This window comes from Vicugna pacos, unplaced genomic scaffold (genome assembly GCF_048564905.1).
Source record: "Vicugna pacos unplaced genomic scaffold, VicPac4 scaffold_20, whole genome shotgun sequence".
NCBI classification, from domain to species: Eukaryota; Metazoa; Chordata; class Mammalia; order Artiodactyla; family Camelidae; genus Vicugna; species Vicugna pacos.
The window spans coordinates 83,634,805-83,661,386 of NW_027328741.1; the positions used below are offsets into that span (position 1 = coordinate 83,634,805).

The window sequence follows — 26,582 nt, forward strand, 5'->3', positions numbered from 1 at the left end:
ACATGTGAACAGGTGAAGTTTGGTGGACTAAAACCCACAAAGGTGGCGGGAGTGAGGAAAGAGCAGATTTGGTGTCTGCAACCATGGCACCCTGACTAGGATATCTGAGCCCACATGTTGAGAGAACCCAGTAGAGTCAGGGTCTCAGTAATTCACACAGCTTCCGCCCCCAACTGCAATAGTACCCATGGTCAAATGTAGCTGGGAGGGAGCCACAATGGAGACAGAAATTCCATCTTTCAGACACTCAGACATTCATGACACTGTCCCTAGTTCCCATTCACAGTGGTGGAGACAAAGTACCTTGCAACACTGGACATAGCAAAGGTACTTGCCTGATTCCAAATACCCACCTGTCTTTAACCTTTCTGCAATGTGTAAACTGAGTCTCAAGGGATATCAGATAAAAGGAAGGGTTTGCTGTTCCAGTGAGAAGAGTGGCATTAACTACCGGAGAAGTCTAAGAAGTGACAATTAAAGCACATCTTTTATCCAGACAGTAGTGACTGGAAAGTGCCATTTTGAAATATTATCAGAGGTAGCTCAGAAAAGTAAAACCAAAAATTGTGCAATATTGCAAACTACCAGAAAACAAAAGCAAGGACTCCAACTCCCAACCTGTTATTTTGTGTCATCAGAGCAATAAATTTTCAAGATCATGACCAATCACAGTAAATTTATAGGGCATGCACACACACAGATACACAGATACAGACACTGACACTGACACAAACACAGTCACACACGCACATGCACCTGTGCACACACACACACACACACACAATGTCAACCTTGACGCAAACAAACTTAAAGTCATAGTATATTGCCATATATCTAATAGAGAATCCGAATAGGTGTCATACAGAAACTCAATACAAAAAAAAATACTAAGAAAGTAGTTTAGTGAACTCAGGAATAAATGAAATGATGATAAGGAATACATTACCAAAGAAATTGAAACTATGAAATAACCAATTATTGTTTGAGGACCAGTAGAACTTAATAAATGGGATGAATAATGCAACAGAAAGCATTGGAAGTAGACTGTCTTTGTGGAATAGAGATTAGCAAACTCATCAATACAAAACTAGAAATAATAGGAGAGGGCAGAGATACAAGATATTAAAAAGTGAGGAAATTCAACAGAAGCCATCAGATCTCCCCAGAAAGTGTACATTAGAGTGGAAACCTGGAGGGAGAAGAAAGTTAGAAGGCAGCTGATGGTTTATTTAAAGATGTAATGGTTGATAAATTCCTGAACCTGTGTAAGGAACTGATATACAATTCCGTGAGCCAATAAAACACCAATAAATTTAAGAGAAAGGGACCTCCTTCAAGGTACGTCATATGCAAATTGGCAATGACAGAGAAAAATTTAAAACACAGCCAAAAATAGTTATGATAATCTACAAAGGAACCCCATTAGGCTATCAGCAGATTTCTGAGAAGGAAACATTGGCAAATGTTAAATAAAATTACATTTCATACTACTGAAATTAGAAATAACTAACCCAATAATACTTACACCATTGTCACTTAGATATAAAGTGAAAATAAAGACTTTATCAGACAAACAAAACCTGAATGTGATGAAAAAACAAAACTGAGACAACAAATAAGAGGTGTAGAAAAGAAATCTTCTAAGAAATATGAAATGGCAAATATATGCAAAACATTGAACAAAATGCTAAGGAGATACCACGAGAAATTTGCAACTGTTACTTTGGGTATGTTTTTAAATACTACTATACTATATGAATAAAAAGAGAGAAAAATAGGAAAACACGGGCAATAAATATAGATACTTCAAACTGGTAACTTGTTTACAACAGTAAAAGAAATAATTTGAGTCAGTAATCATAAAAAGAAAAGAGTAAAAATAAAACAATATTAAAGGAAGCTTTTATCCATGGAAAGACGACTTAATTATACATGAGATTTTTTTTTAATTGAAGTACAGAAGATGTGCTATATTGTGTTGTTTCAGATGTGCAGCATAGATATTCTAACAACTTTCTAGATTATATTGCATTATGTATTATTACAATGATTGTAACTTACAAGTATTTTAAACTATTGTGTATAATTCCATGATCTATACAGATTATCAATGTTTCTTCTCTGTTTATTTATACTACTTTGTATCTGTCAATGTTCTACCATTAAATTCTCTTTCCCTTCACTTTGTTAAACATTAATTTTTCCCGTATCTTTGAGTCTGCTTAAGTCTTGTCTATCTAATGTCTTTACCTATCCATCATTTCTCTATCTATCTATCTATCTATCTATCTATCTATCTATCTATCTCTCTATTTATCTATTTATCTGTCTGTTTGTCTATTTATCTATCATGTATTATCCTTCTATCTATTTATCTGTCATCTATCAATAGATAGCTATAGATAGATATACACAGTTATTTGTTATACTTTAGATTCCACATATAAATTACATAATATAGTTTGGTCTTTGTCTTAGTTACTTCACTAAGCACAATATTTAGTAGGTCCTTTCATGATGCTGAAATAGCAATGTATTATACTTTTCATGGCTGAGTAATATTCCATTGTATATTTATAGAAACATCATATATTCTTAAGTCCATAGTCTACTGTGGACACTTTGATTGCTTCCATGTCTTGCATATTATAAATAGTGCTGTTGTGAACATTGGTTCTTCTCAATTTAGGTTTTTTTCCCCAGATTTTTTCTTGGAGAGTTACTTCTGAGTCATATGGTCGTTAACTTTTTAGTTTTTAAACAAATCTAAATGCTGTTTTCCATATAAGTTCCAACAATTTACATTCCTACGAAGAGAAAACAAAATATTTGTTACCTCCACATTGTCTCCAACACTTTCTATTTGTAGAATTTTTGATAATAGCCATTTGACCAGTTTTCAGTGATACCTCATTTTGATTTTGATTTGCAATTATCTAATAATTACTAATGTTGAGCAATTTTGTCACTTGCCTGTTACTCATCTGTAAGTTTTCTTTGGAAAAATATTAACTCAGGTACTCTGCTCTAGTTTTTGATTGGATTTTTGTTTCCCACCTTGAGTTGTGTAACCTAAATCCATGTTACATCTATTAACCTACATCTATTAACCCCTGGTCACATGCATTGTTTGCAAATATGTTCTCCAATTACACAGGCAGTGTTTTCATTTCATTTATAGTGTCCTTAACTGTGCAGAAATTTTCAAGTTTTTTAGGTCCCACTTGCTTATTTTTCCTTTTATTTCTTTTGCCTTAGGAGACTGATATAAGAAAGTATTCCTATGATATACATCCAAAAGTGAATCACCTATATTCCCTTCTAGCAGTTTTATGGTATCAGGCCTTTCATTTAGGTCCTTAATAAACTTGGAGTTTATTTTTGTATATGATGTCAGGGAATGCTCTCATTTCACTGTTTTACATGTAGATGTCCAGCTTTCACTACACCATTCATTGATGAGACTGTCTTTTCTCCATTGTGTACTCTTGCCTCTTTTATCATAGTTTCATTTCTCATAGGTGTGTGGAATTATTTCTAGGCTCTCTATCTGTTTTTTGTTTTTCAATTATATCTCTGTGCCAATGCCATGCTGTTTGTATTACATAAGCTTTGTAGTATAGTAAGGTATCTGGGAGGGATATACCTCCAGATTTGTTGTTTTTCCTCAATATTTTGGCAATTTTTAATGGTTTCATGTAAAACTTAGAGATATTTATTTTCTGGTTCTGTGGAAAATACTACAGCTTCATAACAGGAATTGCACTAAATCATAAGGTTTCTTTGTGTAGTACGGCCATGTTTGCAATATGAATACTTTCAATCCAAGACCACATCTTTCCATTTGTTTGAATCATCTTTAATTTCTTTGTCAATGTTTTATTATTTTCAGTGTTTAGATCTTTCACATATGTGGTTACATTTATTCCAAGATATTCGGGGGTATGGGGTTTTAATTATTATTGCTTTCAACGTCCATTTTATGGTATCTCATGATTAATGTGTAGAAATGCAAGAGACTTCTTTACATTAATCTTGTACCCTGCTCCCTTGATGAAATTATTTGTTGTTCATAATAGTCAGTGTGAAGCCCTTAGGACTCTCTGTGTAGATTTTTATGCCATTAGTACTAGTAACAATTTTACCTCTTTCTTTCCATTTTGCATTTCTTTTATTTCTTTTTCTTTTCCTTTTCCTTTCTTCTATTATTATTGAACAGATGTGGTGAGAGTAGGAATCCTTGTTTTGTTCCCGAATTTACCCATAAGGCTTTCAGCCTTTTCCCTGAGAATTATATATGATTATAAATGGCCATTATTATGTTGAGAGATGTTTCCATTGTACTCACTTTCATGAGAGTTCTGATTATGAACGTATGTTGAATTTTGTCAAATGTTTTTTCTTTGTGTATTGACATGGTATTGTGTATTTTGTCCTTCCCTTATTAGAAATATGTCACGCTGATTGACTTGTGTATGTTGAACCATCCTTGTGACTCTGGAAGGAGTCCAACTGAACATCATGTATAATCTTTTCTATGTATTGCTAGATTCATTTTTTGATGTTTTTTGAGGATTTATGAATGTATATTCATCAAGGATATTGGATTTTCATTTTCTTTTTTTTTGTTAGTGTCTTTGACTGGTTTTGTTATCAGGGTAATGGTAGCCTCATAGAATAACTTTGGGAATTTTCCTTCCTCCTTCATTTTTAAAATAGCTGGGGGAAAAGAGGTTTTACTGAAAGCATCTCGGCATTTTGTTCAAGGGGTGTTTTGAAATTATAGATTTAATTTAACTTATACTGATTACTCTTTTCAAGTTCTCAGTTTTCTTTTTATTCAGTGTTGGCAGGCTGTACATTTCTAGAAATTTGTCCATTTCCTTTAGGTCGTCCAGTTGGTTGTCATGTAACAGCTCATAGTGCTTACATAATCATTTTTTGTATTTCTGTAATATCAGATGTTATTTCTATTGTTTCATTTCTTATTTTGTTAGGGTACAGTCTCTGTATTTCTTGATAAGGCTGGCTAAATGTATACCTGTTTGTTAATATTTTTAAGAAAATTAAAGCTGTTGATTATATGATTTGTTATTTAATTTTCAACTTTTATTCTATTTATTTTCAACATAATCATTAAAGATTTGTCATTCTACTACCTTTGTGTTTTGTTCTTATTTCTTTCTATTTTGTGTAGTATGCTTGGTACTTTCTATGAGGTTTTTCTTGTTCCTTGTGGAAGTCATGATTTGTTCTCATCTACCCTCTTAGATTTGTTTTTGCTGCATCCTATACATTTTATGTAGCTGTGTTTTCATTGTAATTTGTCTCCAGGTATGATTTTATAACCTCTTTGATTTCATCACCTCTTTGATTTCATCATTGACCTTTCTTTATTTTTTTTAAAGGATGTGGTTTGGCTTTATGTTTGTGCTTTTCCTATTCTTCTTTCTAGTGTTGATGCACAGTATCATACTTTTGTGTATGGAAAACTACTTGCTGTAATCTATGTTTGCTGAAAGTCCCTGAGGCTCATTTCATGACATAATATGTGGTTAATTCCTTAGACAGCATCCTGTGCACACTTGAAAAGTTTATGTGTTCTGCTTTTCTGGTGTAGTGTCCAATAGCTCACTTAGGTTCAAATGATCTAATATGCTATTAAGACCTCTGTTTCCTTACAAATATTCTTTCTGGATGATCTGGCCATCAGAATAGTGAGGAGTTAAACTCATTTACTATTATTGTTTTATAATGAATTAATTTTTTCTTGTCTACTAAAATTTCTTTTTATATCTAGGATCTACGGTGTTTGGTCCATATATAATTTAATGAGTGTAATATCCTATTTTTTTATTGATCCTTTTTTCTTTATATAATCTCATATTTTTTTTCATTTTGGCCCTTATTTTAAAACGTATTTTGTATGAGTTGAACATTGCAATCTGCACTTTATTGTCATTTCCATAGAATATCTTTTCCATTTTTTCCAGACTATGTTTATCTTCCACCATAAAGTGAGAGTTTCTTTGGGGGAGGCAAAGATGGAGGAGTAGAAAGATGCTTGTAGCTCACCCTTTTCACAAATGCACCAAGACTCATATCCACAGACCCACTCAGCTAACCAGAGAACCTGCAGAAATCTGACAGATCATTGTCCTCTTCAGTAGATAAAGATGTGAAAAATCTGGTAGGAGAAAAGGAAGAAAGAAAGAATAAAAGGTAAAACAGAATGGGACAGGCCCCACGGGGAGGGAGAAGCAAAGAAGGATTGATGCTCATTCACTATGTCTCCCCTCTCCAACTGAGAGATCAGCAGGACAGAGGGGGAGCCTCCGAGGCTTGGCCCTGTACATAGTATAAGTTGAATGACAGAACTAAATTAAACAGGCACAGAGAATCCCTGTGACACCCAGCCGAAGATGCAGCCCGGAAGCTGGGGGCAGGGCCATGCTGCCCGCGCTGGGTGGTAGATGGGAATCGGTGCACTGTGGTGGCCTGGAGGAATGGAGTGTGCTTTAGCCATTGCTGTGGGTGCACAGGGCAGAACAACCTGGGCCCCCCATAAAACAACAGGGCAGATGTGCCCTATTGGTGGAAGGGTGCCATCCCCATCTCTGAAAATCCACAAAAGTTTCTAGGTGAAGAGAGCTGGGGCTCAGACACAGCCACCATACACTCTGGTGCTTTGCCCCCAGGTGGCAGTGGGGGCAAAACCTGCATCTACACATAGGGGCTTAGCAGCATCAAGGGCCAGACTGAGACTTGTCAACAGCATGAGGCAAATATGATACTACAGTCTGGTTCCTTAGAGAACATGTCTGCCAAGACAAACATGGAGCTCGATTTTGGCCCAGACCAGAGACAGGGCTATTCCTCAGTCTTCCCTGAGCCCACATCCGGTGTGCAAACCTGAGGCAGAGTGTACAGAGGCACAGAGCAGCAGAGTGATTGGCAACCTGAGAGAGCGGGTTGCCCCTCAAATTTTGAGCCGGAATGCAGCCCCTGACCCTGGTGCTGGGAAAGGGCATAATGCCCAATCCTTCCTTGTCAGTCTGCAACATCTGTCTGCAGCATCGGGCAGGGCAGTGACAATCCAGCCCAGAGTAAAGGGAGCTGCACCTGAACCAGTGTTTAGTGTAGAAGGGATCTGCTTGCCAAAATGTCCTGGGAGCAGCACAGATGAGGGCTTCAATGGAGGGCCTCTGGAAACAGCAAGCTGAGCTTCCAAAACAGGATGAATACAGAAAGATTTCACATTAAAATTACACAGTCCCCAGGAGGACACAGACCACCCCCTTGTTTTAATCTGTTTTTAGCTGTTCCATTTTCTATTATCCTCTTAATTTATACTTCTTATTCAATTATATATACCCCCATTTTAATCCCTTTGAAATTTTTAAAAATATTTTTATTATTATTATTTTTCAAACTCTGCTTCAACTTGCTTTAATATTATTCATTAAGCAATGTCTTCAAAGCTTTATTTCTCCCTTCTTTAAAATTCTTTATCTCTCTCCCTCTTTTTTCTGTTTTCTAAGTTGTATTACTACATTGTCATTAGGTAGATCTACTCCTTTAGGACCACAGTATATAACAAATACTCCATAACAATCAGTACCAGAGAGGTAGCAGAAAGATGAAGAAGCAGAGAAACTATCCCGAATTAAAAGAACAAGAGAAATCCCCTGAAAGAATGATCAGTGAAATAGACATCGATACCTACTAGATGAAGATTTCAAAAATGGAGTGATCTAAGTACTGAAGGAAATAAAAGAGTTAGTGTTTAGACATATAAAATATGTCAAAAATGAAATGGAAGCTATAAAGGAGAGCCAAGTAGAATAGGTAAACCTGTTGACTGAGATGAGGAATGATTTAAAAGCGTAACAAAGCTGACTATATAACACAGAGGAACAAAATAGTGACTGAGAACACAGGACAATAGAAAGCACCCAATCAGTAGAGCTACAAGAGAAACAATGGGAAAGTAATGAAAAAAGCATAAGGCACCTATGGGATAATAGAAAGTATGCCAAATTTGGCATGATAAATGTCCCAGAAGGGGAAGAATTATCAAAGGGGATTACAAATATTTTTGTAGAAATCATGACTGAGAACTTCCCAAACTTAAAGAAGGAATCAGATATCCAATATGGGAAGCTCACAGTGTACGAAACAGGAAGATCACAATTACACCCAAACCAAGACATATAATTAAGAAGGCCAGAGTCACGGATAAAAACTGATCCTAAAGACAGCATGAGAAGAGCAAAGAGTGAGTACAAGGGAATCCCCATTAGGCTCCCAGGTGATTTCACTACAAAAATACTACAGACCAGAAGGGAGTGGTATTCAAAGTCCTGAATGAAAAAAATATTATATCCTAGGATACTTTAACCAGCAAGGCTATCCTTTTTGGTAGAAGGAGACATAAAGATTTTCTAAGACATGAAAAAGATTCAAAAGTTCAGCAAAACTTGACCCAAACTAAAAGAATTATTGAAAGGTCTTCTCTAAAAAGAAAAGTAGCAGGATGCTACAGAAATGTGAAACTCACAGCTGGAAAGGTGATAACTCATGAATTACAAATAAAATACACACAAAATTTTAAAACAACACATACAAATCACTGAGAGTGGGAGAGGGAGACAGGAAAATAGAGAATTTATTTTTTGGTCTTTCTTTTTAAAATTTTTTGTTCTCGGTAGGATGGGTTTGAGATCATGTTACTATCTGATTAATAAAAACAGTTATATTAATGGTCTAATGGACTTATATAAAAGGGTAACTAGAAGACAAAAACTTATCAGGGCGTCACTGAAACTAAAAAAATTTATGATAATACAAAGCAAAATTACCAAACCATAAAAGGAAGATGAAAGGAACAAAGAGGAAATACCAAATCAACTGCAAATATAAGGTCAAATTGTCAATAAACACAAACCTATCATCAATTATTGTAAATGTTATTTGACTAAATGCTCCAGTCGAAAGTCATAGAGTGGCAGGCTGGATGATAAAGCAAGAACCTTTAAAATGTGTCATGCAAGAGACCCACATCAGAGAGAAGGGCACATATAGATTGACAGTGAAAGGATAGAAAAAGGGCATTTCATATAATTGGAAAAACCAAAAAAACAGGTGTTGCAGTACTGACTTCAGACAAAATAGTCTTTAAAACAAAGGCCATAAAGAAAGAAAAAGAAGGACAATTTATAATGATTGAAGGAGTGATACAATATGAGGATAGCACACTTGTTAATACATATGCACCAAATATCGGAGCACCTAAGTACATAAAATAATTACTAACAGATATAAATTGGGATTCATAGTTGGAGATTTCAACACTGCATTAACATAACTAGACAGATCATCGAGACAGAAACTAAATTAGGCAAGAGAGAATTTATATAATACAATAGAAATATTACTCTTCGTGAATATTTTCAGAGCATTGCACTCCCCACAAAAGAGGATATACATTCTTTTCAAGTTCACGTGGAATATTTTCCAGGATTCATGATGCATTTTGGCACAAAAGAAACCTCAGCAGTTTTAAGATGTTAGAAATTACCTCAAGTATCTTTACTGACCACAATGTCATGAGGCTAGAAATCAACAACAGAGAAACAAAGGGAAAAAAAGGAAAGCATAGGGATTAAATAATATGTTATTAATAAACAAATGGGTCAATGAAGAAATCAAAGCTGAAATGAAAATGTACCTTGAGACAAAAGAAAATGAAAGCAAAACCACACAATATTTATGGGACACAGCAAAAGCAGTGCTGAGAGGGGGGTTTATAGTGATACAGGCCTTCCTCAAAAATGAAGAACAACCACAAATAAACAGTTTAACCCACCAGCAGAATTAACTAGAAATAGAAGAACAAAAATACCCAAAAGACAGCGGAAGGAAGGAAATCATAAATATTGCGGGGGAAATAAATAAAACAGAGATCAGAAAGAACACAGGAAGAAATCAACCAATTCAAAAGATGGTTTTTCCAAAAAGTAAGTAAAATCGACAAACCTCTGGCCAAACTCAAAAAGAAGAAAAGAGAGAGAGCACAAATTACCAAATAAGAAATGAGAATGCAGAAATTACCACAAAAAATTAGAAATACAGAATATCATATGAGAATAGTATGAAAATATATTGAACCAAACTGTGTAACCTACAATAGATGGACAAGTTTCTGTAATCATACTGTCCACCAAGACTGAATCAATACGTAACTGAACCCTTGAAAAAGCAGAGCACCAGAAATGAAATTAAAATAGCAATATAAAACTTCCCTACAAATAGCAGTCCATGACTGGATGGATTCACTGAGGAATTCTACCAAACATAACAGAAGAACTCATACCAGTCCTTCTCAAACTCTTCCAGATGTTTGAAAAGGAAGGAATACTCCCAAAGACATTCTATGAAACCACAATCACCCTGATACCACAACCAGGCAAAGACACTACCAAAAAAGAGTATTATAGACCAATATCATTGATGAACACAGACACCAAAATCCTCACCAAAATAGTAGCAGATAGAATCCAACAACACAGAAAAAAGATTATACATCATGACCAATTGGGGATCATGCCAGGGACACAGGGGTGGTTCAACATATGCAAATCAATTAATGTAATACAGCACATCAACAAGAGAAAGAACCAAAACCACATGATCATCTCAATAGATGCAGGAAAGCATTTGATAAAATTCAACACCCACGTATGATAAAAACTCTCACCAAAGTGGGCATAGAGGGAATATATCTTAACATCATGAAAGCTATTGATAACAAACCTACGGCCAGCATAATACTCAACGGTGAGAAAGTGAAATCCTGCCCACTAAAATCTAGGACAGTAAAAGGATGTACACTATCACGACTCCTACTCAAGAAAGTCTTGGAAGTCCTAGCCAAAGCAATCAAACAAGAGAGAGAAGTAAAGTGGATGCAAATTGGAAAGGAAGAGGTAAAAGTCTCACTATATACAGAGAATATGTAACAATATATAGAAAACCCTACAAGATTCAGACAAAATTTACTGCATCTGATCAAAGGATTCAGCAAGGTAGCAGGTTACAAGATTAAGGTCCTAATATCAGTGGCATTTCTTTACGCTAACAATTCAGATAATACTATAGAGATATAGTCAACATGACAACACTGTATTGGTAGAAAAACAAACATATATGTCAATGGAACAGAAAAGAAATCCCAGAAATGAACCCACGAAAGTTTGGTAAATTTATCTTAGACAAAGGATGCAAGAAATTACAATGGAATAGAGATAGTGTCTTCAGCAACTCGTGTTGGGAAAACTGGACAGCAGCATGTAATTCAATGAAGCTAGAACACTCCAAAAGAAGCTAGAACACCATAGAAAAAAAATAAACTCAAAACAGATAAAACACTTAAACATAAGACAAGATACAATAAACCTCCAAGAGGAAAATATAGACAAAATGTTATCTGACATACATTTCGAAAATTTTCTCGTAGAAGAAATAAAAGCAAGAATAAACAAATGAGACCTAATGAAACTTATAAGCTTCTGCACAGTAAAGACACCGGAAGTAAAACAACAAGACAACTTACGGAATGGGAAAAATTTGCATATGAAACCGTCAAAGGCTTGATCTCCAGAGTATATAATCAGATCATCCAACTGAATAAGAAAAAATAAACAACCCAATCCAAAATTGGGCAGAAGACCTAAACAAGCAATTCTCCAAGGAAGACATACAAATGATCAAAAGGAACATCAGAAAATGCTCAAAATCACTGATTCTCAGAGAAATGCAAATCAAAACTGCAATTAGATATCACCTCATACCAGTCAGAATGGCCATCATTCAAAAATCCACAAATGACAAATGCTGGAGAGCCTGTGGAATAAAGGGAACAGTCCTTCACTGCTGGGGGTAATGCAGGTTGGTGAAGCCACTGTGGAAAACAGGATGGAGATTCCTCAAAAGCTTTGGAATAGACTTACCATATGACCCAAGAATCCCGCTCATGGGCATAAATCCAGAAGGAACCCTACTTCAGGAAGACACCTGCACCCCAATGTTCATAGCCAGCACTATTTATAATAGCCAAGACATGGAAACAGCCTAAATGTCTATCGACAGTTGACTGGATAAAGAAGAGGTGGTATATTTATACAATGGAATAGTAGTCATTCTTATAAACTGACAACATAATGCTATTTTCAGCAACATGGATGGTCCAGGAGAAAATCAGTCTAAGTGAAGTAAGCCAGAAAGAGAAAGAAAAATACCATGTGAGATGGCTCATGTGTGGAATCAAAAAACAAAACAAAATCAAGAAAAAATGCATAAATACAAAACAGAAATATACTCGCAGGCAGAGAATACAAAGTGTTGGTTGCCAAGGGGTGGGGTGTGCGAAGAAATAGACTGGGAGGTCAAAATTGTAAAATAGATAAACAGGATTGTACTCTATAGCACAGGGAAATATATAAAATATCTTAACGGCAGCTCATAAGGGAAAAAATGGGACAAAAAATGTATATATGTTCATTGTACCTAAAAAATTGTGCTCTAAAATGGACTTTGAGACAACTTTGTAAAATGATTAAAAAACAATTAAAAAAAGTTAAAAAAAGAAAAAACATGATCCTAAATATTACAGGTGTTAATATAAATTAAAGAGCAAAAACAACTATTCAAAAAGTAGTAAAACCAAAGATTTTGTTTTTTGTGTTCTTTTTAAGATAAGCAAAATCAAAAAACCTCTAGCCAGGTGCATCATGAAGAAAAGAGAGTTATTCCAAAGAAATAAATTTAGAAATAAAATTGGAGAAATAACAATTGTTCCCTCAGATATACAGAAAAGGGAACATTTTGTCACCAATTACATGCCAATAAACTGGACAACTTAGAAGAAATAGACAAATGCCTAGAAATAGACAGAGATAAGGAGAAACAAATAATTTGAACAAACTGATTACTAGAAGAAAGATAGAATCTGCATTTAAAAAAATCATTAAACATTGGTGCAGGTTTAAACTGCTCCCATGGAGAATTGCACAAAAATACAAAGCAGGGCTTATACTCTTCAAACTATTCAAAAATAGTGAAGATGTGGGAATCTCCCATATTAATTCTATGAAGTTTTCATTACCCTGATAGCAAAGCCAGCAAACAAAGTACAAGCAAAGAGAATTTCAAGCCAATAACTTTGATTGAAATAGATGCAAAAATTCAAAAAAAGTACTATTAATAAACTAAATCCAGCAATACATAAAATGAATCATACAACATGATCAACGTTAATTCATTGCAGGATCATAAGAGAGGTTGAAATTACATGAAATCAATCAGTTTGATACACCACATTAACAAAAGAAAAAGGGAAAATGACTTGGTCATCCCAATAAATCGATAAACAGCATTTCAGAAACTTCAACTTTCATTCATTAAAACAGCAGCCGCAAGAACAACAACAACAAGAACAGTAGAATCAACAAAAACAGAAACTTCTTACCAAAGTAGGATTCAGGAAATATATCTCAACATAACTAAAGTCATTAATTACAGACCCACAGACAACATATTATGCAAAGGTGAATAACTGAAAGCCAAATTAAGGAATAAAACAAGGATGCACACTCTCAACATTTCTATTAAACACAGTATGGGAAGTCATAGCAAAAGCAATCGGACAAGAAAAAAAGTTACTCAAGTTGGATTGAATAAAGTAAAACTGTTATTATTTTAGATGACAGGATAATCTATATAGAGAACACTAAATATTCTCCACATGAAAACAATTAAAACTATTAAAGACATTTAGCAAAGTAGGATGATTGATGATTAATATACAAAAATGGTCACATTTCTTTACATTAACAATGAAATATTCCATTATTTTAAAAAATCCATATGAAATCAGATCAAAAATGAAAAACGTATGAAAAATTCAAGATAACAGAATCAATAGGACACTGATAAAGAAATTTGAAGTTGATGCAAAGAAATGGAAAGAAATTTCAAGGTCTTATTTTAGAGGAATTAATATTGTTAAAATATGTATACTACTAAAAATGTCTACGGATATAAAGTGATTCAGATCGAACTACATGATATTTTCCACAGAACTTAAAACAGTCCTAAGATTTGTATGGAAATGCAAAAGAACTAGAACTGCAAAAGAAACAATGAGGGAAAAGAACAAACTTTGTTGCATAACGCGTATACCTCCCAGATCTCAGACTATATTACAAAAACTGTAATCAAAACAGCACAATGCTGGAAAACAAACAAACATCTATATCACTGGAACAGAACACAGAGGCTGAAATAAAATATCACACCTATGGTCAACTAAACTATGACAAAGAAACAAAAATATACAATGCCTAAAAGACAGTCTTCAGCAAGTGATGTTGAGAAAGCTAGACATCTACATGTAAATCAATGACATTAGAACACTCCATCACACTGTACAAATATAAACTCAAAATGTTTTAAATATCTGAATCTAATACATGAAACAATAAAGCTCCTGGAAACTAACATAGGAAAAACAAGACATAAATTGAAGTGAAATTTTCTTATGTCACTCTCCCAAGCTGAAAACAATAAAGGCAAAATAATCAAATAGATCCAAATTAAACTTAAAAGAGTCTATATAGCAAAATAAGCAGAATGAAAAGATGAACTTCCAAATGGGAGAAAACCTTTGGAAACAATGCAATCAACAAGAGGCTAATTCCTAAATTACACACATCGTTCATACAACTCCATTTCAAAAATCTACAAACAACTCAGCCAGAAAGTGAGCAGAAGGCAATTTTCTATAGACCTATCATATGACCCAGCAATCCCACTCCTGGGCATATAAAGCATAAAATCTGAAAACAAAGAATCCTTGTGTAAAATATAAGAAGTACACTCTGACATTGGAAATAATTTTATTCTAAATATGTCTCCTCTGGCAAGGGAAGAAGATGGAAAACATAAGAAGTACACTCTGACATTGGACTTAGTTTGATTCTAAATATGTCTCCTCTGGCAAGGGAAGCAGATGGAAAACAAACAAAATATGTTTGTATCACTCTAAACAGATTTACAATGCAGAAGAAATGATCAATAAAATGAAAAGTCAACAAACACAATGGGAGAATATACTTGCAAGTGATATTTTCCAATCAAGAGTTAATATGCAACTATATTGGAAACTCATACAACACAAATACAAAAAAAAGACCAAACAATCCAGTTAAAAAATGTGTCCGTAGGAACTCAATAGAAAGATCTGAATCAATTTTCTGTAGAAAACATAGAGTTGGCAAAATGACACATGAAAATATGTTCAGAGCTATAAATTATAAGGAAAGTCATAAACCAAAAATGAGACAAGACCTCACAGTTTTCAGAAGGCTCTCATCAAAAAAAGGAATAGATGTTAGTGAGATTGTGTAGAAAAAGGAACACTGTGAACACTGTTGATAGGAATGCAAAGTATTGATTGCATTGCATATATACATCAAATTTCCTTCATCCATTTTTCTGTCAAGGGATGTTGGGTTTGTAGGCCCCTGTCTGAAGGCTCTAGAGAATAAGCCCATGGGCTGAACTGATAAACAAGCTGGGAGGAATGTCACATATACAGGCTGGATATGAAATGGCCTACTCAATATATCCAGTACGGATGGCTGGATTGCCTATGATGGGTAAGATCGTCAGAGGAGGACAACCTAAGACAGGCAAGCCGGCTGGATAAGAGATGACCTTCTTAATGAAATTCCATGATGAACTTTAAAACAATCCTTGATCATTTAACATCCTGTTCTTACTGCAGGAGCGTGGGGACATAAACAGTTTAACATTATTAACATTGTTATAACTTAGATAATATGTGAGGCATTGTTCATGTCCTATATAAGCCCTTTTTCTATGAATCAATAAACAGAGAACTGCTTCGCTTCTCTCCACACAGTGTTTGTGTGTATATATCGTGCCACTGAAGGGTTAATTTAATTAGTTTGGAGTATATTTAAAGGCTGTTGCATTATATATAATGCTATTTCTGCACCTATTGAGATGATTATGTGAGTTTTATTTCTCATTTTATTAGTGAGGCATGTCACCATTATTGATTTGAATATTTTGACGTATCCTTAAACCCAGGGATAAATCCCTTAACTCGTATATGTGTATGATATATTAAATGTGTTGTTGAAATCATTTTGCTTGTGTTTTGTTGAGAATTTTGGCACATATGTTCATCAGGGATAATGTTCTATATTTTGCATCTAATGTCCTTTTTAGCTTGGTTGTGCAAATAAAGCTGGCATCATAAAACTTCTTTGGAATCTTTCACCCCCTTCAAATTCTTGAAAGTTTTAGGGAAGAATTGGTGAATAATTGTCTTCAAATATATGACAGATTTAACCAGTAATGTCATCTTGTAAATTTTTTCTGGTTTGGGAGGTTTTGATTACTGATTTACTATTAAATACTTTTGCTGAATTTAACTTCTTAATTTCTTCTTGATTCAGTATGGGAAGACATATGTTTCTGGGAATCTGTCTTTTGTTCTAGGTCATTCAAATCGTTGGCTAGTGGTAAACTTTATGATGCTATGCACCTCTACATCAGTGGTAATATCTGCTCTTTTATTTCTAATTTAATTTGAGTCATTATTTTCTTAACAAACGTAAAATTTGTCTACTTTATGTTGAAAAGAAACAGACTTAGGATTTTTTTTATCTTTTCAATTGTTTCTCTTGTTATTTGCCTTGCTCTCATTCATTCAATTTTCTTCTTTATACTTTGTGTTTACTCCTAGAATCTTGATGTGTAAAGATAAGAAGTGTGAATATTTGTATTTCTTTTATTATTAAATATTATTTATTTATTTATTTATTTATTTACATATTTATTCATTTATATATCATTGAAGTATGCCATTTACAATGTGTCAATCTGTGGTGTGTAGCACAGTGTTCCCATACATGCATATATTTCTGTGCCTATTAAACATTTCTTCACGTTATTTAACTTACTGCCCTGTGTCATACAAAAAAATTTTGGAAACATCTATTTTTATATATAATGGATAACATTTATAAATCTACATCTCCCAAATACATCGTCTACCAGTCCCTTTCTGCAGTAATCATAAGATTATTAAGTAGATCTGCTACTGTGTTTCAGTTTTGTAGACGAAATCATAGTGTCCATATCCAAATTTTTTTTTTAAGGTTCTACATACGTCATGTCATGTGTTATTTTTCTTTCTCTTTCTGGCTTATTTCAATTACGATGACACTTTTTGGGGACATCCATTTTGCTGCAAATGTTACTGTTTTATCATTTTTTTTGCAGAATATTATTCCATTGTGTAAATACAGCATAATTTTGAATACTGTCATCTGTTGTTGGACAGTTAGGTTGCTTCCATTTCGTGGCTGTTGTATATAGCACTGCTAAGAAAATTGGGGTGCAGGTGTCTATTTGAAATAGGGTTCCCTTTGATGTATACCCTGAAGTGGGATTGCTGGATCATATGCTAAGTCTATTTTTATACTTTAGAGGAATCCCCATCCTGTTTTCCACAATGACTGCACCAACATCATTCCTACCAACAGTGAAGGAGGGTTCCCATTCTCCACAGCTTCCCCAGCATTTATTGTTTGTGGACTTTTGAATGATGGCCATTGTGACTATTGTGAAGTGATACTTTATTATAGTTTTGAATTGCCCTTCTCTGATAATGATAGTGAGCAATTATTTTTTTTTTCATATATCTGTGTGGCATTTGTATGTCTCTATTGGAAAAATGCTTGTTTAGGGCTTCTGCCCATTTTCAGATTGGGTTTCTTGTTTGTTTTTTTATTATTGTTAGGTTGTATGAAGTCTTTATATTTTGGAAATTTAGCCTTTGTCAGTTGCATCATTTCTAAATATATTCTTTAATCCTGTAGGTTGTCACTTTGCTTTGTTTATGGTTCCATTTTCTGTGCAAAAGCTTATAAGTTTAATTAGGTCCCATTTATTAATTTTGCTCTTACACCCATTAACTGGATAGGCTGTTCTAGGAGATCATTGCTGAGATTTATCTCAGAGTGTTTTGTCAATATTTTCTTCTAAGAGATATATTGTGTCTTGCCTTAAATTTCAGTCTTCAAGCCATTTTGAGCTTATTCTTGTGTATGGATTGAAGGATTGTTCTAACTCCATTGCTCTGATGCTGCTCTCCAGTTTTCCCAACACCAGTTGGTGAGGAGATGGCCTTTTCTCTGTCATATTCTTGGCTACTCGGTCAAATATTAATTGAACATAGGCCTTTAGATTTATTCCTAGGCTCTCTATTCTCTTCCATTGATCCATATGCCTGTTTCTGTACCAATATCATGTCGTTTTAACTATTGTAGCTCTGCAACAGTGTATGGAGACCAGGCGGGTTATTGCTCGAGCCTCTTTGTCTTCAATATTGTTATGGAAATTATGGATCTTTTCTGATTCTATGTAAATCTTCTGATCATTTGTTTCAGTCCTAAAAATAAATGTTTTGCATAATTTGATAGGAACTCAGTTAGTTTGTGAATTACCTTGGGCATTATGGCCATTTTAACAATATTATTGCTTCCATTACGAGACCATTGGGTATGTTTTCAATTCTTAAAATCTTTCTTGATTTCCTCAATCAATATTTCCTTTTTCTCCATGTATAAGTCATTCGCCACCTTGGTCAGAGTTATTCTTAAGCATTTTATAGTTTTGGGTGCAGTTATTAAAGTGGTTGTTTCCATAAATTGTTTTCCTGATGATTCAATGATAGTGTAAAGAAATGTAATTGGTTTTTGTAGATTAATCTGACTACCTAGCCCAGTTCCTTTTTTAGCCTAAGTAATTTTTTGTGAAGCTTTTACAGTTTTCTATATACAGTGTCATGTCTGCATAACATGACAATTTTACCTCTTCTTTCCCAGTCTGAAAAGTTTTGTTTATTTTCCTTGCCTGATCGTTGTGGCTAGGAATTCCAAGACTATATTGAATTGAAATTGTGAGAATGGGCATCCTTGCCTTGTCTCAGGTTTTTGTGGGAAGGGTTCCAGTTTTTCACCATTGAGTATTTTGCTGGCTATATACTTGTCATAAATAGCTTTCATTATGTTGAGATATGGTCCCTCTATGCCCACTGTGATAAGAACTTTTATGGCAAATAGATGTTAAATTTTATGAAATGCTTTTTCTGCATCTACTGAGATGATCATATCGTTTTTGTCTTCTCTTTTGTTGATATGGTGTATCACAATTGATTGATTGATTTGCATAAGTTCAACCATCCTTGTGTTCCTGGGATGACCCTAACTTGACCATGGTGCATGATCTTTTTTTTACATGGTGTTTGATTCTGTTTGTTAATTAATTCTTGAGGACATTTACATCAATGTTTATCAATGATATTGGCCTATAGTTTTCTTTTTGGGGTATTGTCTTTGTCTGGTTTTGGTATAAGGTTGATGTTGGCCTTATGGTGTGAGTTTGGGAGTACTCTCTCCATATTAATCTTTTGGAAGTGTTTTAGGAGGACCGGTATGGATTTATCTTTGTATGTTTGGTCAAATTCCCCAGTGAAGGTATTTGGGTCTGAATTTTGTTTGCAGAGATTTTTTATTGTATTGATAATGGTATTCCATTTCTGTTGATCTGTCTGTTCAAATGGTTAGTTTCTTCTTGATGCAATATTGGTGGGCTGAATGTTTCCAAAAACTTCTCAATTACTTCCTGGTTATCCAGTTTGTTTCCATACAGTTGCTCTTGATATTTCCTTATGATATTTTGTAAATTTGTTGTGCTGTTTGTATTTTCTCCATTTTCATTTCTTATATTATTTGGGTTCTCTTTCTTTTCTTGTTTGTGATCCTGACCAGAGATTTGTCAATTTTGTTTAAAGTTTCAAAAAAGAATTTGATTGATTTTTTTCTATTTTTTAAACCCTATTTCAATTCTTTCCTCCTTGATCTTTACTTTTTCCCCCTTTCTGTTGACTTTTGGTTTTGTTTGCTCTACTCCTCATGATTAGTTTACATAGAACGTCAGATTATTTATTTGAAATTGTACTTCTCCTTTGTGGAGGGCTTTGTCACTATGAACTTCCCTCTTAAACCTGCTTTCACTGTATTCCATAGACGTTTTGAAGTGTTTTGTCATATTTCTTAAGATATTTTTTAATTTCTTCTTTTAATTCATCAACTCCCTCCTTTGTTATGGTACCATGTTTTTTAATCTGGATGCTGTCATTTCTTCTCCCTGTTTTTCTATGATTTATTTCTAGTTTCATGGTATTATACTTAGAAAAGATGCTTGAAATAATATTTATCTTCTTAAATTGTTGAGGCTTCTTCTGCGCCTGAGTTTATAATCTTTCCTTGAAAATGTTCCATGTGTATTGGAAAAGAATGTATATTCTGTTTTTGGGAGAAGTACTCTTTTGGAAGTATCAACCATCTCCAATTATTTTATCATGTTTTAGTATCTTTGTTCCCTTATTAATTTTCTGTGTGAAAGAGCAGTCCAGTTATGGTAATAGGGTGTTATAGTATCCTATTGTGATTTTGTTCCCAGCGATTTCTCTCTTTTTATCTATTAGTATTTGCTTTATATATTTAGGTGCTCCTATATTGAGTGCATAAGTATTAATGGGTATAAAACCCTCATTTTGTATTGCTCCTTTAATCATCATATCATGTCCTTGTTTATCTTTCTCTATGACCTTTCTTGTAAAGTCTATTTGTGTGAAGTCAGTACTGCTAGTCCTGCTTTCTGGTCATGTGTATTTGCATGCAATATATTCTTCCATCTTCTCACTTTCAATTGTGTTTTCCACTTACTAAATTGGGTCTCTTGTATGCTTCATTATGTAGGGTCTTGTTATATTATCCCATCTGACAATATATATCTTTTAATTGAAGCACTAAGTCCATTATCATTTGTGAGAATTATTGATAGACTGGTGTTTATTTTCATTTGGAACTTCATTTTCCAGTTGATGTGGTATTTCCTTTTTGTTCATTTCTTTTTCTTTTTGTGGCTTGATAGTTTTCTTTTATTATCTTGGTTTCTTTATGGCTTTGCGAATTCATTGTAAGATTTTGACTTATGTTTACCTTGTTGTGTATTTATATTGACCCATAATGTATCTGTTTATTTTAACTGATAAGAATACAAACTCTTACCCATCCTACAGAGAAGAGAAACAAGAAGAAAATACTCTGTATGGTCCTGTTTCATTCTGTGACCCTTAAAAATTTTGATGTTCTCTTTTACAACATCATATTTATTCTGTTGTAAGTCATTGTAGATATTGCCTTTATAATTATGCCTTTCTCTTTTCTATAGAATCCTGCTTCTTTTGTATTTAGAGTAGATCTTTCATTATTTCATTTTCTCTTGCCAAATTCTTTAAGTATTTGCTTGTGTGGAAGTTATTTACCTCTCCTTCTATTCACAAAGATAGACTTGCTTGATATAGTATCTTTGATTACAGCTTTCTTTCATTCAGGAATTTCAATATGTCTTGCCACTGCCTTCTGCCAGCTGTATTTGTGTAGGAAACGAGTTTACATATATTATGTATATAATTATATATATATATATATATATATATATATATATATATATGTAAAGAACACCTAGAAATGAAGTTAACAAATAAGTTGAAAGCATATACGTTAAAAAACAGAAAATATTGGTGAAGGAAATTAAAACTGATCCAAAGAAATGAAAAGAACTCTTATGTTAATGATGTGAAACTATGTGGTTGAAACAAACTTTCAACCCAATGGAATCTATGTTTAGTGTGATTCATGTCAAAATACCTATGAGATTTTTCCATTATATAGAACAAATAATATCAAAATTTATATGTAACCACAAAGAACATGAGTTGCCAAAATAATCATGAAAAAGAGTATTAAAACTAATGGTGTAAAGTTCTCTGATGTTAAACACTCCTACAAAGCTTTAGTAAATAAAACAACATGATACTGGCTCAGAAACAGACACAAATCAATAGAAGAGAATAGAGCACCCAGATATAATCCCTCACACCTATGATCAATTAACCCATGAAAAATAAATCTAGAGTATAAAATGAAGAATATGTATTCTCCTCAATAATTAGTGCTGTGGAAATTGAACATTGAAAAGATAGATTAGAATATTTCCTCACATTGTATACAATCCATGAGCACAGAATATCTTTCTATTTATTTTATTTACTTATATTTCTTGCACCTGTAATTTATAGATGTATGTTTACATCTTTTATTTCACTTAACAAATGTATTCCTATTTTAGTCTTTTTGGTATAGATTTACACACAAGTGTTTTCCTAATTTCTCTTTCTGATAATGTGTCGTTACTATATAGAAATGCAACGGATATTTGTATATTGATTTTGTATTCTGCAAGTATACTAACTTTGTTCAATAATTCTTACAGTCACTAGAGAAGTCTATGGAGTTTTCTATCAATATATAATTATGTCATCTGTAAATAGTTTACTGATTTTTTACAAGTTGGATACATTTTATATTTTTTTCTTGACTAGATGTTCTGGCTAGGACTTCTAGTAGTGTAATTTAGGACGTGTGAAACTGAGCTTCTTTTTCTTATTACTGTACCAGAGGAAAACCTTCCTGTATGTTAACATTGAACTTGATGTTAGTCATGGATTTTTCATATATGGCTTTTACTTTGTTTAGTTAACTTCTATATAGAGCGAATTTGTAAAGAATATTTTTATAAAAAAGTTAAGATCAGTTCTGTCAATAAATTTCCTACAATTCTTGAGATTGTAATTTTTCAATTCTTTGTTTTTTATGTTATGTTATCACATATAATAATCTGTGTATGTTAAATAATATTTATGAATCAGGACTAAATCCAAGTTAACTATAGTTTATAATACTTATAATATGCCATGAATTCAGGTTGCTAATGTTCATTTAGAATGGAATTTACAGATGTTGAAGGAAAAATTTACATTGTAGCTTGATTTTATATTTATTTATCTAAAAATTTTATCTCTCATTTTGAATTTGGCTTTTCCTTAATGGAATTTATTTTGAAATAAATACTATAACTTTTGGTAGAACTAGATTTACTACAGTTTACTGATACAGAACATAGCTTTCATTTACAATTAGTGAACAAAACACTTGCCTAAAAATGCTGTATTATATAAACAATGCCTACTGTTTCAAGACTGAGAAACATATTGCTTCCTAAAATGCATTACCTGGTATTTTCCACACCAACCCACATATACTGTTATTTCTTTGTTTTCTGATTGTTTGTTTGTTTGCCCCTTAATGGAGGCACTGCTTATTGAACCCAGGATCTTGTGCATAAGTGTATTTATCAACAGCAATTTGGAACACATGACAGAAGCCACAAGGGTATGGAATATACAGATGACATGAAAATTTATTCCTTCTAGGTACTGAAAAACCTCTGACTGAAAGAATGGCAAAAATAAACTTTTGTAAATATACAATAAGATTGACTCTTTTGTACTTTTTATGCTAGAAAATTAAATTATATTTGTTTTAATTATAGCACTGAATTACAATTTAATACAAAAATTCCCCCCTTTGGGATTTCTTAAATTTGATTGATTATTTAAATAAAATTTTATTTTATAAATATTTACAATTTACTTATTAACATTCCAAATAAACTGATATTTATTTTTCTCATGTTTTGAATATACAGCTACTTATTTTAAAGAACACAGATAAATACATACTTCCATTTCCGAATCAAATTATGTTTCACTTTAATTACAAATGATCATGAAATTGTTATACTTTTTCTGTAGAGGTTTTACACAAATTTCACTTTAAATTCCAAAACTTTAAAATTATTATTTTTTTTTTGCATTATTGATTCCATGTTCACAAATCAAGTATAAATTTGTGAACAAAAGTATGGAGATTGGTTTTATTTCATAGACACCAAAATTAAATTATTTAAAAAGATTTTGTGGGGAAAATATTTCCACATCATACTATAAAAATAAGAAACATTTATGTTTCATTTTAACTGGATGAATGAGAAGTAAACACAGGCGGAATGTTACACTTGGGTTGCTAGGAGACCAGTTGTTTTATGATGCCACAGCTACTCAGGTTGAGAACCATTGTGATGGCCTAGCAGTTTATCTGTGCAGTCCTGCCAAAGCAGCATTTGAAGTTGCAGTGCTCAAAATCATCCAGATTAGAAAAGTAACTGTAGAAAAAGTTATTTGAGATGACACATGTTTCTTCAGAATTTCAAGATATGTCTCATAAAGATGGACCAACTGTTTCAGGTAATTCTGGTAGATCTCTATTGTGTGATCAAACATTCTCTGAGGACTTGGACTTGTGATTGAAGAAAATGCTTTTCAGAGTTTGTCTGAAGAATCTTTGATAAAAAGACCGTGTTACACACATTGTGTCTCTGAACCAGATGAAGATAATTATTTTCGTTCTCTGACATTTCCAAGAAATCTCTGGAAAATGGCTAGGAGTAACCAATATAAATCCATCTGGTGGGATGATAATGGATCTTCCATCGTGATTGATGAAGATATCTTTAAGAAGGTAGTTTTGGAAAGAAAGGCCTCTTTCAGAATATTTGAAACTGGAAGTATGAAAAGTTTAGTTAGACAGCTTAACCTTTATGGGTTTAGTAAAGTGCAGCAGAATTTTCAAAGATCTCCTTGTCTAGCTGACTTTCTGGCAGAAGAAAAAGAAGTCTCTGTTTTAAGCAAGGTATTCAGAAATTTTAGTAACCACTTGGTAACATATATGAAAGTTTATGTTGTACATCAATCAATGGTAATATATATTTAAAGCTAGATTTTGAAAATTGAATAAAATTACCAAGTCTTAAATTCTTTATTTTTTTCTAAAATTGGGGACAGTGCCATAAGTATTCAAGATTCAGAGAAATTTTGGTTGCAATTATGAATCTTATCAGAAATATATATAAAGGTATTTAAAGCTGCTTGTGAAAAGTGGCATTCACCGTTACTGCAAATGGTAACTTCTTTAATTTGATGACTATACTACTTAAATGTGTATTTTACAAATAAGGAAATTTAAAAAATAGTCAGCAATGTTCATATTTTGATGATATTTTCTTTCAATTGTAAACGTGAAATCTGATGTTTTATACGTTAGGCTTATTGTAGTCTTGTATTATGGTTTAAAATATTACTAAATTTTTTCTCTATTTTTGTAGGAGCAGTTCTACCATAATTCAAATTTTAAACGAGTCTTTCCCCAGCTTTTAATCAGAATAAGAAGAAGAGTTGGGATTAAAAATGCCTCTCTGTTATCTTCATTGGCTGAAGATTTCAACAAGAAGCACTTTATAGCAGGGGGTAATGTGGATAAACATAATTCTGCTTTTGTGACTGACACTAGTGGAGAAAGTGCATTTTTACCTGTTGCAAAATTAAAAATGCCTCTAATTAGAAAGCCCCCTACTAGACAAATAATTGGTGATAAAAATACCCCTATCAGCGGTGATTTTTCTGCTCCATCATCAAGGTCAGTTAGACCACCAGAACAAATTGCAGTGGATCAGCAAGCTATTTTAAATCAGTTGAACATTGTCCACAGGCACACTCAAAGCAGATGAACTGAAGCAAATGACCATATTATGAACTTCATTAAAACTACAAATTCTACATCTCAGTACAGCATCTTGTCTCCCATGCAGAGTAATTATTTTGGACTGATGGTGGAGCCTTCTGTTTTTCCAAATGGATATCACAACATATCTGCCAAAGAAGTTCGTTCTTCTAAACTTCAACCAGGGAGCAACGCACGGTTTCCAGTGAGAGTGACAGCTGATACATCAGCTACCTCTCTTACAAGGCCAACTCATCAGCCAACTTCACTTTATGAACGTCATCCTAATTACAAGGGATCTACCAGAAGACTACCAGTTTATGCAGGATAACAAAGATTAAAATTGATGTTGGCAAATGTCGACAAATATCTGTAATTTTCTTATTTGAACAATAAACATAGATGTGTACCTGTATTTACCTAATATTTTTTTAAATTAGGTTAAGTGTTAAATGGGAGACAAAGTTAATATTTACAGTTAAAATGAGATACTTGATTGATATGATCATTTGATGGAACAATATGGGAGTAAATTTAAATACTGTCTTGTAAGGAGGAAGAGAAAATGGAAGAATTTGGAAAAAGACTAAAACATGGAGAGGGGGAAAAGCACTAAGTAGTTTCTTGTTCACCCTGGAAAGTATTAAAAGTGTTGTTAGGATAAGCTGGAACGGGAGACAAATGCAGGAACCGGCCCAGGGATCATGGTCTCTATTATGTCATTCCTGGAATCATGAAGGTCACATGATGTAGTCTCAGATGGCACATTCAGCATGTGGTAGAATTTAAGAAGTAATTTTATCTATGGTCGTCTTGTGCTGTTTTCAAAGCATTAAAATTGGTGCTTTCATTTCCTGCCCTCAAGAGTCTACATTATATTTTCAAGTCAATACTTTA

At 33.4% G+C, this 26,582-nt stretch overlaps 1 long non-coding RNA gene across 1 annotated transcript; it reads left to right on the forward strand.

Annotated features, from left to right (window-relative positions):
- Positions 1-24,192: 24,192 nt before the first annotated feature.
- Positions 24,193-26,100, forward strand: LOC140693979 (uncharacterized). The gene is made up of 2 exons (XR_012069700.1): positions 24,193-24,373; positions 25,774-26,100. It is a non-coding gene; the product is annotated as an uncharacterized lncRNA (long non-coding RNA).
- The last annotated feature ends 482 nt before the right edge of the window (positions 26,101-26,582 follow it).